The sequence below is a fragment of the Spea bombifrons genome, chromosome 1 (genome assembly GCF_027358695.1).
Source record: "Spea bombifrons isolate aSpeBom1 chromosome 1, aSpeBom1.2.pri, whole genome shotgun sequence".
Classification (NCBI taxonomy): Eukaryota; Metazoa; Chordata; class Amphibia; order Anura; family Pelobatidae; genus Spea; species Spea bombifrons.
In genome coordinates, this window is record NC_071087.1 from 119,291,718 (window position 1) to 119,307,229 (window position 15,512).

The 15,512-nt window shown below is 37.9% G+C and overlaps 1 protein-coding gene across 1 annotated transcript in view; it reads right to left on the bottom strand.

Annotated features, from left to right (window-relative positions):
• C1H22orf39 (chromosome 1 C22orf39 homolog) overlaps positions 1 to 15,512 on the bottom strand; it is a 255,521-nt gene that overhangs the window by 74,793 nt on the left and 165,216 nt on the right. The gene's annotated exons all lie outside the window — the stretch shown is intronic.

Sequence of the window (15,512 nt, forward strand, 5' to 3'; positions counted from 1 at the left end):
CGGCACCAAAGCTGCCACCATTCCTGCTTCTGAACAGTACTATGTCTATAGATTTGTTACAGCAAAACCTGCTCTGGAATAAATAGATACCACATTTTCCTATGATAACGATCAGTGATTGTTATTTAAAACTCACTTTGCCAGAGGGGGGAAGGCGAAAGGCGTAATATACTTGCTCAATAAAACCTGTATAAATTGATGTAATTAGAGTTTATGAAACCATTCAAGCTAATTTCACACACATTCTATTGTATCGCCTGCTCTGACCTCTTATAAATATATAAATGAAAAGGCTATTTCCTGGACTAATCATAAGCATCTTATTTTTATTTTTGCTGATGGGCTTAACTATGTGTATCAAGAAATATACACTTTGTTTGTATGCAGTACGGGTAATACAAGGGCAGTTGTGGGGTGAAAAACTAGTTGGAAATTTACTTGTTACAATTTACTTAACCAAGGGTGTAGGTCCACTTTCTATTTTGTTGATGTTCTCACACTGGTTCTCTTCTTTTGCTGTAATATTTGTACATACAGGTAACAGTAAAATATTTATATTCATCAGCCCTTGAAAACCCATTACCTCTGTGATTTCGTTTTTCCAAAGTTTAGTTTGCCTCATTTGCACCCAAAGGAAATATTGACAAAGCCGTCCTTTTATTCTGGAATGTTTGGGGTAGTGTTTGTCTATAGCTCATTCCTACTATCCTTTGGCCTTCAAACATGCTGTAATTTTATGGTTAAGCAATAAAACCTACACTTCAAAACAAAATCTGGTGTTTAACTTTGAATGTAAGGAGTTAATGACATCTTAAAGGCAAAGTCAACAATTTTTAAATTTTATGACACAAGTTAAAACAAAATTGAAGTTCACCACCCCACAACCTTCTTGTGCTCTCAAAAACCCTATGCAAAGCTACTCAGTCTCTCCCCTTTGCTGGTCCTGGGACCCCTGCTTTTATAGTGCTGATGGAAAGTGGCCATTCTTGGTGTTAATCTTGAACTTGGAGTACACAAAAGCATTTGTCTAATCTAAACGGCATTTAATATAAATGATCTCAACAATTTAACTAAATCTTATTATTAATTTTTACCATAATGAATTCATACGCTGTCAACAATTTACATAGTCTGACAAGTATTTACTTATAAGACCTTCAGCGAGTTATGTTCACTCCATGAAAAGTCTTTTTGTCAAAATATAGAAAAAAGTGAGAAAAAGAATATCTAAAAATAATATTTTCCTAATCACTATAACTATACTGTCTCACAGTTAGACCTTTGGTCTGAAATACTTAGGAAAGCCCTGGAGAGAAGGTCTTTTGCCTATAATGATCATATTCCCTTTCAGTTGAGCCTCCAGGTACTGTAACCTACCTATCTACTGTAACTTGGTGCTTCACTACCCGGGTGAGGTATGGTGGACCACATCAAGGCTTTATAGTATCTTAGGCACTAGGTGAGCCTACTTTGTTGTGACCCTAGGTTGCATGTAGAGGAAAACACCGAAACACAATAAAAGACGCCACATGCAAATGCCTGTATGCAAAGTCTAGATGAAAGAAGGTGTCCTGGAAGATTTCCAGGTGGGCCAGCAAGTTGAGGTCAACTCACACTGACGATTTGAAATGTGGGACCCAAGCATCTGAGATAAATCCCTGACACCACCACCAGATGCTAAGAAGATAGCTTGTTAAGGAAGGTGAAAATGTCTGCAGGGGCAGGGACATTCCCATCCCAATCAACTAGATACTGAAGCTTAGATTTCTGCCAATCTATACCCTGAATGACCTATTCTTCTAGATCCTGAACAATCACATAGGCCAGAGGCATGGTAACCAGGGAAAATATTTTTTTATGACAGGTAGGAGGGAAACATGTCAAAAGGGATAGCAGTCAGGACTGACTGAGATTAAACCATGTAAGGCCCCAAAACCTTTGTTTCAATGTGCAAGAAGTAAGTAATTGTGTTTCGGTGCAAATTATGAGAAGAAAGCCACACATGAGCACCATACCTGGGAACTTGTCAGGGACTGGGTCCATACAGACGACTGTAATGACCCAGAGCGCCCAAGGATGTAGAAATGCAGAGATTCAGCATCCTCTACCGGGGATACAAGACACATATCAAAGAGACATACCCTTAGACTGCAGACTGAGACAAACATAACGGGTGGGGCACACCTTATAAAGGAAACAGGGAATGCCCACTGACATCAGCGGGAACAACCCCTTACGTCAGGGGGATCATCCACCGACGTCAGTGGGCAGTTCTGGACGTGTCCCGCAAGGGTAAACTCCAGGTAGACTGAGCCCAGAAGTTCCCAGGTATGATAATCACACATGATTTATAGAACTGCCTTTTTTTCTGCAGTTCATAGAAGACACAACTTAATATTTTTCCACTGAAGCTGATGGTCCTGAAGATGGGAACAGAGCAAGAAAGAAAGGAAGTAGGACTTATATCCCAGGGCAGCAAAAGTCGAATAGAGCTGTGAGTAGAGGAGTAGATCAAATTCATCCATAGACAGCAGTGCAGACTATTTATCTTTGTTGAGGATGAATATCAGGTATTGCTCTAGGGTCTAATTTGTCCTTCCAGTTTGGATGTTAGACTGGGATAAGCCAAAGAGAAGTGTAGCTCAATTTTTTTTGCAAACAAAAAATTGTCCTTAGACAATTAGATCAATTTAGTAATCCTAATCCAGTGGTTGCAGTAATCCTGCAGACAGACCATTGAGGACCTTTTGACTGACCCAGTTGGACCAAGTTTGCACAAATAACTTTACATTGGTCTGTATACGAGGCCACCAAAAAGACTTGAGCTGTATGGAAGACAGACTTGTATATCTTACAATGGCCGACAACTGGAGAGGCCTGTTTCATTTGGAAGACATCAGAGTATAGACTGTGAGTAACATAGGGTCAATTGGAAGAGGACAGATTGTAGAGGATTATTTTTTTTTGGGCAGCCTTGACCTTGGGCAATATGTGTCTGTTCCACGGTGACAGAATCTGGGTGGAATTATAGGTTCAGGAGAAGATGTAGAGGAAGAAGAGACCATGGCAGCACAGGGCATGGACCTTAGCATTTTTTGTATACTAGTTGATATTTACTTATCAATTAGGAGAGAAACAGGGCTGTTTTAGAGAAATTCTTGATAAATGTGCGATCATAGTTCACAAGACACTGAGTTGTTCTGAGGTCATAATAAACAGTGAAGTCAAGGAGCTAAAGCACAACTCTCCTGCAAACTCTCCTGGGACCCCCTTTAGATAATAGACTAATAGTCTAAAGGGCATGATTAATTACTCATAGGGCCCATATTTAGTATTGAAGGTGATTTTAAGAAATTAGATTATATGCTTCTTGATATTCCAATTTGGTGAGAATCGATGAGCCACATAGTTGATCATACAGCTCCATCAAGGGTAAGAAGTATTTTTTTTTACGATGAGCCCTCTATAATTAATAAATGGCCTTAAGAGCCATCTTTCTTTAGAATGAAGGAGAACGCCGCTCTAGCTCTAAAGAAACCTTAGCCATGCTTTCCTAGATGAAAAAGACTCTACCTCAGAAGGAGAAGCACCTGCTACTGCAGCAGAAGATAGAACCAATACCTATTGGGGAAGATAGATTGCCTAGCAACTCAGTGAAAGCATCCCAACTCTGAACCATCAACTATAACTGAGCAGAATGAGCCATATTATATGTATAACGATGCTGCCTCGCAGTAGGACCATTTCACCTGCGACCACTAAGGAGGGCCTTGAAAGAGAAAGACTTTCACCTATAACGATCACATTTCTTTAAGTTGGGCCTCCAGTTACCACAGCTAGGGTTTAGCTACTTCATTACAAGGGCTGGCAGAGTTCTGTTGAGGTCAATGGACAAGCCAATGCTCAGACCTCATCAAATCATATATTATTATTATTATTATTATTATTATCTTTTATTTATATAGCGCCAACAGTTTACGCAGCGCTTAATACAATACATAAATTCAAGGGATATGACAAGACAAGACTTGACAGACTAAGACAAACCGATACATTTGGTGGAGAGAGCCCTGCTCGCAAGCTTACAATCTAGAGGGAAAATGGGGTGATAAACATAAGGCATAGAGAAAGGGTGAGAGGTATTGTGGGGGTATCAATGACAAGGATGTTCTAGCAGCTAAGATGGTATGCTTCTCTGAAGAAGTGGGTTTTTAGATGTTTCTTGAATGTCGGGAGGGAGGGTGAATTCTGAAGGTTCCTTGGGAGTAGATTCCAGAGATATGGGGCAGCTCGAGTGAAATCTTGTAGACGGGAAAAGGAAGAGGTGATGAGTGAGGAGGAGAGCCTTAGCCCATGGGAGGAACGTAGGGATCGAGTAGGAGAGTATTTGCTAATGAGGTCAGAAATGTACGGAGGAGCAGTATTGTGGATGGCCTTATATGTCAGTACCAGGATCTTAAATTTAATTCTAAAGGTAATTGGGAGCCAGTGGAGGGATTCACAGAGGGGGGAAGCAGAAGAGGAGCGACGTGCAAGGAAGATGAGCCTAGCAGCGGCATTAAGGATAGACTGTAGTGGAGAGAGTCGAGACAGTGGAATGCCAACCAGAAGAGTGTTGCAGTAGTCAAGACGGGAAATGATAAGTGAATGAACCAGGGTTTTTGTGGATTCTTGGGTGAGGAATGGGCGGATACGAGAGATGTTTTTTAGGTGCAGGCGGCAGGATCTGGCGAGGGAAATGAGGAGAGAAATGCAAGGTGCACCCGCTCCATAGTGGTGCTGGGCTACGCGTAGAGCAACACAACAAGATACCATAAAAGATGCCCAGCACAAACACTAGAAGTGCATAGAACTTAATGCTGATGACACCCAAAGTGGAAAACTCAGGCATTTTTGTTATATTATATTGAATATAGATTTTCGTGAGAGCCCATTCTCACCCTCCCAAAATTTGTATCAGAGTTGTATCTCTGTTCATTTTAAATAATTTTCCCCTTCAGCAACTACTTGTTAATAGTAGTATATACTTGTTATTAACCTCCTAATGTATATTTGGGAGTGGATTAAGACTTTGTGTGATGGACACTGCTTGCCTCTTTTCAAGCTTCAGGTGAATGTAGTAGAGAATTTTGGAGGTGCAATTAGAGTAACATGCCTCCCAACTGTCCTGAATTTGCCACTCACCCGCTGTCCCTGTGAGCTCTACCTCTGTGCTGCTCTGTCCCCGATGTCCCAGACACCAGAGAATGCTTACTGCGCATGGACAGAATTGTGCGCATGCACTGTAGTGCTGCTAGTTTGAGAGATACTCTACCTTCCAAGTTCTGCCCCTGGCATCCTGATTTCCGGAGGGTAGACGTTGGGAGATATGGAGTAATGGTGGGTATCAGCATTAAGCAAGACATGATGAAGGATGACGTTATCATGACCTGAGCCTCAGGATCTTTAGCCCAATCTTACCAACTCAAGATGAATGGGCATATACTCAGCCATACAGTTTGATTTTACATTCTACTCTACTCTTAACGATATACTGTATCAATATCCCAGGTGAAAGTATTCTCACTGGTGTATTACAGCTGAAAGCAATGCTTTATGATTCTCAATACTCCTGACAAGCCTTTGTTTTTATAAGGACCATTATTAGAAACATTTGGTTTTCATAACCATCAAATGACTGCAAGAAAAGCTTTGCAAGTTATTTCATTTAGAACATTTTCAGGCAAGAATATTATCGTGACATTTTTTTACTATCGTTAAACAGAACCTAACAACAAATCATTTTCCACACAAAATTATAATTTATATATTATATAAATGTATTTGTGTATTAAATATATTATTCTGCTTAGAAAACCCCGTACTTACAGCATTTAAAAAAAGTTTAACCATATTGATTAATAGTACATTTTAATCTAATTGCTGTGGAGTTTGTAACATCATGAGCATTTATAGCACATAACTTCCATTCTGCACATCAGAAAAACAAGTGTTTTTTATGAATACGGAAGTTGAAAGACACCATCAGAATGAATATTAGTATGTGTAATAATATCATGTCTTAACCATTCAACTTGTGCCTAAGTGGGTTAAGAGCTGGGGTGCTAGAGCTGGGGATCATTTGTATTAATTATACAAATCATCATTAATATTATATATACATAATTACAATAATAGAATATTACAATTTCTATCATATTTATAACAAGAAAATTGTATATATTATCGTAATTATCTAATAACTCCACAGAAAATCTCATAATTATTTTGTTGGTGTTTATTTATACTATATGAAGGATTTTTTTCCTGGAAGTCACCAAAGCTTTTAAACATGGAAAACCAAAACTTAGATATAAGCCATTGCTATGAGAATATTTTTGTCCCCAAAAACATTTTATATAAAAAAAAACATATATTCATCAACAGCATGGTCATCGTATGTATAAACCAGTTAGCAATGGAGGGTGACATTAATAAGAACTTGGTTTGCCACGTGTGGGACAATGGGCAGTGGGACGTTTCAGAGACAACCTCAGTATATTAATATAATACACCGGTAATTAAGAATATATGTTCTTTAAGCCTGCCAATGCATTGCACAACCACCTGGTACTAAAAGAGTTAAATGCCTGTTCTAAAATGGCTTCCCACACAAGCTTCACCATTGAACTGCACCGTTGAAGTTCCTGAAACAGATATCGTATGACTGTTGTTGCTCTTCAATGCCTTGCCTTCTTCTGTAGAATCAAAGTACCGATAGGGTCATTGCAGAAAAGATAAAAAGCAAAACAGGTTCAAGGTACGGAGAGAACTGTGTACCTAAACCGATAAGTAATTCAAACAGGCTCTGGGTGTTCTACATCTGGGAGAGCGGTGGAAGCCGAAAACCCTCTGATAAAACTCAAGGAAAACCTCTGTTCAGCGTTCATATATTTTGTCGCTGTGTCAGGATTGTAGTGACATTACTCTTTGAAAAGGCCAAATTAAAACACTTTTTAAAAATGATTATTACTTTTCTGTCTTTTTATCTTTAACACAAATGTTGAATGAATTATACGGAGTATTGTAACCTTAACATGGAAAACATAAATGAATGCCTATGATGGGCAAAACCAAAATGGTAGCCATGGATCTTCATTATTGAAAAAGACGACGAAGAATAGTCCATGTAATTGTTCCCTTTGCCTGTTTAGAATTCTGACTGTTTTGTTCAAAGATTTTACACCTCCAGCAATCTAGCTGTGACGAACCACAATCAGACAGCATTATGGGAATTCAAGTCCAAAGCAACCAGAGTGCCAGAGAGTTCCTACCTTAGGATCAGTCCTTCAGGCTCCATATAAGTGTGTGCCCGGAAATCTCCCGGAAGAGTCACTGTCAGTAATACCCCAGGGGTAAAATAGTTTTTTTTTTCTGTTTCCTATTTGCCTATCTAAATACACGTGAACATGGAGAGAACAGAGGGAAGCGTGACCTCAGCGAGAAGAATTCCCTACTACCTGGCTCTCTCTTGTTTAGTTTTAGTCTGAGAGAGAACAGGGCCAAAGGTTTGAAGATTAAAATGTAAACAGCAAAATCTATTATAATTACAAGAGTGTTTCAAATTATTTCCTTAAACTGCAGCATAATTTACCTCTAGTCAAGGTCTCTATTGGTGGTGAAAGAGGAAGCTGCTTGACCTCTGCACAACCTCTGATCCTTAGGGTCAGAGCCCATGGAATGCACAGATGTCATGGTTCATAAGTAAGGACAGAAAAGCTCAGAATTCCCAGGCAGAGAGGCGCCAGTGTGTGGATGGATCTAACATGTACACCTTCTCCACCCCCCACACTCAGATGTTTTGCACCGCACACATGTTCTACATTCCTGTCTAACATGTATGTGCCCATCCCACTGCAGGACACACCACACAGACTCACCTCTGGCTGCATAAAACCCAATGTATTACAAACAGTCTGGAATATACCTACACATGCTTACACCCTGGAACAAAAAAAAAACAACACTTATAAAATAGATTTATTTTCTTAACATCAGAAGAAATGCGTTCTTCATACATCTTAGTCTCAAGATACCAGCCTGGTAAAGTTTATCTAAAACAGAAATGTTCCTGGAATTCTTTAAAAGTCTTCGAAAAACACACCAAACATCAAAACGATGCTGTTTTCCTAAAATGGTGAGAAAATGAACTCCATACATTAAAAAGTGATAATGTATCGTCAATTCTAGTCTTGTCACACCCCTTGAATATATGTATTGTAAGAAGCGCAGCCGAAATTGTTGGACCTAAATAAATAAAAGATAATAATATTAATTGTGTGTGAATATGGGGTTGGCTTTCATGGTCAGGAAGTAGGGTGTTCCTCTACATACATCTGTAAATGGTTCTCTGCTTCAATCCATAACAAGCTTAAAGAGTTCGTCACCATTGTCTGTTCTTACTTTCCAACACAATATGTTGTTGGAGGATCATTCAATAATGTAGAGCCAGCCTCCAAATGTATCTGACGTCAAATAAAATCAATAGAAGATTGGCAAATAGATTTTTTTATACATTTTATTTTAACCTACAGAAATAATTTCAAGCAACCCAAAAATCTGATATAAATAATATATTATAATATTTACTATTTTTGTTTTTACCTTTAGATTTTCACATCTATTGTTCAAAAATTGGAATTAGTTCAAATTTGGAACATTTGGCTGCAATAATGGTCAAAACGATTTCTGCCTTAAAAAGAACATCTTCCTTCAGTAGTGGCGTTGTACTGCACCTTTAACCCCTTCAGTGCTTGAGGTCATCATGCACGGTAGAGGAATGTGCTGCCTGGTCCTGTATCCATTGATGGTCTGTCCAGGCCAAAGGTCAAATAGAATGTTGAAGTTGCATACTCAAACTGAGCCCTGCCTGATCAAAGGAAGCCCAAATTAGTTTGGCTTTCAATCACCATAATTGTCAGCTTGGCTTTTAACAGGAAGAAAGTTCCTCCAATCTATGAGGCTTTATGGGAGAATGCAGAGCTGGTGAATACCACCATTATCCTTAGGTGTCTGGTGTTATGGCAATGATAAACAACAAAAATGGTTACCCAAAGTTTGTTTTCTGTTTTTAGTCTCTGTAATTTTGGTGAGATTAGTTTGCATTTAGATATTTTTTTTAAGCAGGAACGGGTGAAAATAAAGACTCTTTAATATGAATTCTGTATCACTGGGACTGCAGCGGTGTTTTGGCCATTGTTGCCCTAAATTGTGTTGTCTTATAGTAATGTATTTGTACTTCTACAAAGTAAGTCTACAAAGCTCTATTTGCAGAAAATCACACTAATGAGGAAAAAGGTATTTGATACACTGTCCGCCTGTAAGAATCCAGACTATTACAGCATTAATAATGATTAGGATACATTATTAGACACAGAATAAATATTATTATTAATACTAATTGATACATGTGTTTAAAGCAGTAGTCCCGGTTTCTTACTCTACTGTAAAGCAGCAGGTAGTTTTAGTATTACCATTGTGATAAAAGTCATGCAAATGTAAACATCTTGAGACCAAAGGGAAAGCAATCTGCTGGCTTTATAAATTGCTTGTTAATCAGTGACTCCGTTATTTCAACTGGTCAACCGGTGTTAATTACTAATCCACCTGTGCTCAAGCAAAATGTTGTGGAAACCAGGCTGGTTGTGTGGTCTTGAGAAACATTTGAACTGCTTTATCTCATCAATCACCTATCACCGTGAAACACAACATGATACTATTATGGCCCTTCTCATAACAATTGAATGCCCCAATGGCCTGTCTTGTGAAAGAAAGGTACTATGGGGAAATTCCTAACTTCTTCAGTTAAATATAGGCTAGAATCATTCATGTATCCCCATATATCATACTGTTCTATGTTATACCAGACAGTATGTCTGATTTCCTGTCTTAATTGCGTGTATATATATATATATATATATATATACTGGTATATATATATATATATATATATATATATATATATATATACATATATAATATTATTTTTTATTTTCATGTTCTTGTACAGTCTTAATTTAGGTGTTTGAATAACTTTTTTTCCTGCTTAAAATGTAATTTTGGATACTATTTATTACAGCTGTAATGAAGTATTCTGTCTACATTATGTCATTGCGCATGTGTCTGCACATGATTGCTTCATATATTTACTACACCCAAAGACTTTCAGCTCAAACCTTCCAACAATTTCTACATCCATTGCTCACCAATTGCATGTAAAAGAACCAGTGTCATCCACTTTCTGTAAAATAATGAGATAAAATATGCATTATCTGAACTTATGTATAGTATGGTATCACAAGACATCCTTTTTATGTATTGACATACCATTGCATATATTGTTAATTTTTTCTGTACTGCGTGGCATAAAAAAAAAAACATATCTCCACTCCACATCGCCCTCGCTCAAGTGGTCCCTCACCTTCTGTCTCATCCTCCTAATAGATTGTTAGCTTGCAAGTGCAGGGCCCTCTTCTCCTTCCATACCGGTAACATGTGTCAATCTTAGTGTCATTTTCCCTCTCCCCTATTGTAATAACGCTAAAGAATCTGCTGGGGCTGTATAAAAAAACCATAACACAAAAGAGCGCCATAAAGGATGCATAAATTATCACTTTGATGGGGTAGTGATGTACGACATTAATAGATAAATGCTGTCTTCGATACAGGTCTCAGCTCTGACAGCGGAGCGAGATGTCAGATAATGTGGGGCCCAAAAGGAATATGCAGTGAGATATCTACGGAGTGAAAGAGGCCTTTGTTTCTGGGTGTGTGTTTAAAGCTGGAGTGATAGATCAGGAGGGATACCCAAGGATATTGGCTCCCTGATGGATTCATTACGTTCCCACAAACTTGCAATTTCAGGCTTGTTTGATTAAGTCCAGTTTCCTTGACAACAGAATGGGGCCTTCTGGCCTGGGCGACCTGTGACCCCGCTGAAAGGCAAGGAGGGACATGATCCTATGGATCTGACCCACCTATTTCAGGGCGGCTAGCCTTGGGCAGGGAAATGTCTTCTAGAGGTGAACAACTGCTTAAATTGTATTTACTTTAAACATTTTCTCCAGGAAACAACCACACATCCTATTTCCGCGTGTGGCCTGGCTGACCTTCATCTTGGTTCACTATGCCTATATATGGGTGAGGCTACACATACATTTAGCCAGAAAAAAAAGTGGAACAGGATTGATTAACAGAATAATTTATTGGAACAATGAGTTTACGGGACACTGTTGATTCTTATTGTCAAATTACTTGGCAAGAATAAAATAAATGAGAGGTGAAATTAACATTACAAATATGTTAATAGGGAAAAAATTGCATTTTTCATCATTAAAGTTGTATATGAATTAAAATGATATGGAGCACCAATAAGAAAAAAACCCAAATTATTGCATTTGCAATCATACTTGACCATTTCATATACACGTAAGATTATATAGAAGAAAAAAAAAACCCTGCACTAAAGTGATAAAAAGTATACAGTTTTTTTGGGCAAATTGGGTTGTGCTTGGGTTGACCAATATGCCATGGGCCAGTGAGTGATATCAAAGTATCTATCCTGAGTATATCACCCTGGCATCAGAGATTACCTTCTGTTGGTAGTGATCTCTTTATTAAATCTTCATCGCATTCCTGGGTATAATATCCTAGCACCTCCTAGTACGTGAGAACCGCACCACTCCACATAGTCCTTTACTCAGTGCTAATAATGAAAGTGCTGTCCTAGGCCGAGGGCAGAACCCACAAGTTTTCCACCCCAGGAAAAAACTCAGTGGATCCCTTTTACACTTGTGGCTCTCTGCGGTGGTTCAGTAGGATCTTTGGAGGATAAGTGTCAATTTCCTATGTCTTGCATCACATCTGCTTCTGTCAGCAGAAAGAAGAAGTATATGGCACGTGGGCATTGCGCTAAGCAGCTCCACCATGTTAGGAAATAAAGACTTTTTTATTATCTGTCTCTAGTGAAAGCAGGAAACATACTCAAGAATACCTCCTGCACATGCATAGAGTAATCATTGAAATCTTGCTGAAATTCAGCAAGAATAGATTGGTCACTTTACCCAATCATAATTTATTTTTTTATAGTTTTCCTTGTATTACTAATAGAAGTAGTTCGCAATTCCTATGCCGTTAACTGCAGTCTTTTCTTTTTTTATATCCATTCTGAAATATTTTTACACCCTGCCACAAACATACTTGCTAATGACTTCCATAAAAATTAATTACCACACTTGAAATGTGTTTTCTTATATGATTGGCTTATTTTTGTGCAATATGAGCTCCTTTTTGTTTATTTAGTCCCTCATATAATTGCACATATGTGAATACCAATTCACACATGCATAATGACATGTTCCAGGACACAGCCATTTAGATCCAAAACAGTACACATCCATGAAGAGGGGGCCCCAGCATTTTGTGTTACGCCATTAGAAAACCTTCCATCTGTTTTTGATATGGCTCAAAAGTCCAAAAAAAAGTAAGATCAATGTAAAATATTTATTCATTCATTCGCACCCATTCGTCAAGGGAAGAGACCATTGGGTGGTACATTATATATATATATATGTTTTGGGAACTGGAAGACGAAATTTCTTTGAAATATTAACCAGTTGAATAATCGGTCAGCAAAGGAATATTAAGATGCTAACCTTATGCCAATTCCTATCCCCTACACAAGAAGTCAGATCTTATTTCCAGGCTGTAGAGGAAGAGGAAGCGTTGGTGTGGATTTTATTGAGCTAGTCTCACAGAGAGCTGTAAAGGATGGGAGCAGGAAGCCTGCAGGATACAGTCATCCTTTTTTTTTATTCACAAAGCTGGGATCAGATGTCAAACCACACACTGCAATCTGTTACAGGGAATACCAGGAGGGCTGATGGGAGGGGAGCTCTGTCCCCTGGAGACTCCTTTATAGAATGCCAGAAATGTGCTGCCACGAATCCACCCCTGACATGGCTGCATGAGGCCTCATTGTGCCACTTCCAAACAGAAATGCATTTGCTACCGAACAAAGTATTTTACTGTCCCGTTCATTTCTGTCTACAAATCGCTGTACCTTTGTTTTTGGCTCTCTGCTTACAGAAAATATAAGCACTGAATGATGTCTAAGGCTGCTTTTCACTAGGACCTGTCATGCACATGCCGAGAGACGCAGAGTTTCCAGCTGCTGCTATAACTTGGTATTTATTTTCAGGAATTCTCTATCATTTTTGAAAATGTACACAGATGTGTGTTCTACTGCTCTTTGGATCTGGAAGTGATATAACTGTATGATGTCATCCATAGACTTTTTGTCCCTGGTCCTGGTATAGTATGTAAAGCTGTATTAAATGACACACAGACCCTGTTGATTCAAATAGGTTTCTGAAATATCAAAATATACAATACTGTTATGGATACTTGACATATCTATTAAAAAAACACTGTACCGGATACAGGGTGTGACATCATAATAAATTATCTCTGACTCTGGCATCGGTCATTTTGTTTTCATGACTCAGGACGTTATCAGGTCTCTTCTTAAATAATAATAATAAATAATATTTACTAATGCACCAGAACGAATATTTACCATGCTGTTCTACTTCATAACAATATATTTAATTTTAACATGCTTTAACATACTTGAGGAATAATCTATGATTTCTTCCTCAAGTAAGGCAAAATTATATTGTATCTACCATGACCAAGGTCTGCCTGGAATGCAAAATGGCCATTTGACTGTTTATGTTGTGTGAAAGTTAATCTGCAGGTATCCACTTAATGAGCATTAAATGTGTATATCGCTAGAATATTAAGCAAATACACCTTAGCAGATCTTTCCTTTTATGGATACTTCCGAATGTTTAATTTATGTAACACTACTAACTTTTCAAATTATATATTTTGTAATTTATTTGGCAGCAACCTATCAGTGTCTGTTTTTTGTCAGACACTGATTAAATAATTATTTCTGGGATTTTTGGGGGGGCATTCAATAGTACTAGGAATGCTACATTTAGTTACAAAATGTCAACAGAGTACATATTGAATTATGCATTATTCAGTGCCAGCTTAATTCTTTTTGCTGGAGACAATTACCAGTGTTGGCCCTTCATAAAAAATATTCAAGTGAGGGAGTTAAAATCCCATCTATCCTGCCAACTCTCCCTTCAGTGATCAAAACCTTCTGTTAATGAAAGTCTATGGATGGACAGACTGTTTTGCCATAAAGTGTGACGTTTGAGCAGGGAAAGTCACCCGAAAAATATCACGACTGACAACAATGGCGGCCTCCTCCAAGTCAACTAGTAAAAATGAGATAAAACCAGGATTCAATGCTAACCTACATCACTGTATACAGCGCTCAAGGAGAATAATTTTTTTCCATAGGAGTTTGCTTTTAATTCCTCTCATTTTCTGATTCCAACTAAAGAATACATGCAGTAAGATAACGTGGAGTCCATGCACTGTAATGGAGACTGAACTGCAGAAAATGGTGCGGTACTCAGAGCTAATCGCTCTACCTAAAACAATCACTTTTCATACACAATCACTTACATCTTTCTCATGCAGAAATTAAGCATCAGAAATACATTATCATTCTCTTTCATTTATATACCACCAATTTACACAGCGCTTCTTACAATACATATACTCAAGGGGTATGAGAGAACCAGAATTAACAAAGACAAACCGATTGCATTGTGTGTGCGCATTGTGTGTGTGTATATATATATATATATATATATATATATATATATATAAATATATACAGTATACATATATGAATCCAAATCTGGGAAAAAAACAAAAACAAATAAACTTCTCTAACTTTGGAAGAAGACCCGTGAGTGTGTGCTATGTTTGGATAGCTATATATATATATATATATATATATATATATATATATATATATATATACTGTATAATATATACACACACACATATACTATATAATATATATATATATATACATATACTGTATAATATATATAAATATATGTATGTATGTATATATATATATATATATACATATATATAAAGTGCGTTTTTTACAGCACTGCACTGATATATAATTTTATACAGTGCAATAGAAGATTAGGGTTCACAATTGTAAAATATATACATTATACATCCTTATTATCTGGATTTTCCCGAATTGTCATTGAGCCCGATGCTTATAGTTTATTACAATCCTTTGCCAATGCCGTAGGTTGGTGCTGCTTCCATTAATGATAATATAACTGCCATACTTTCACCACATGCGCAGCGCCTACTATTTTACCCGTAACGACATCTTTAATGGTTACACAGCGCTGCTACTACTATGTGGCAGGACCGGAAATACTCTTACGGAAGTGACTTCATTCAAGTATGGCAGCTCCCTGACCGCTCGAGTTTGATCCCGGCTTTTTGGCAAGAAATCGTCCTCCGGTTTGACTTGTACTTTAAGTGAGACGCCTGTCACGGGCTGATTACCAGAGGTA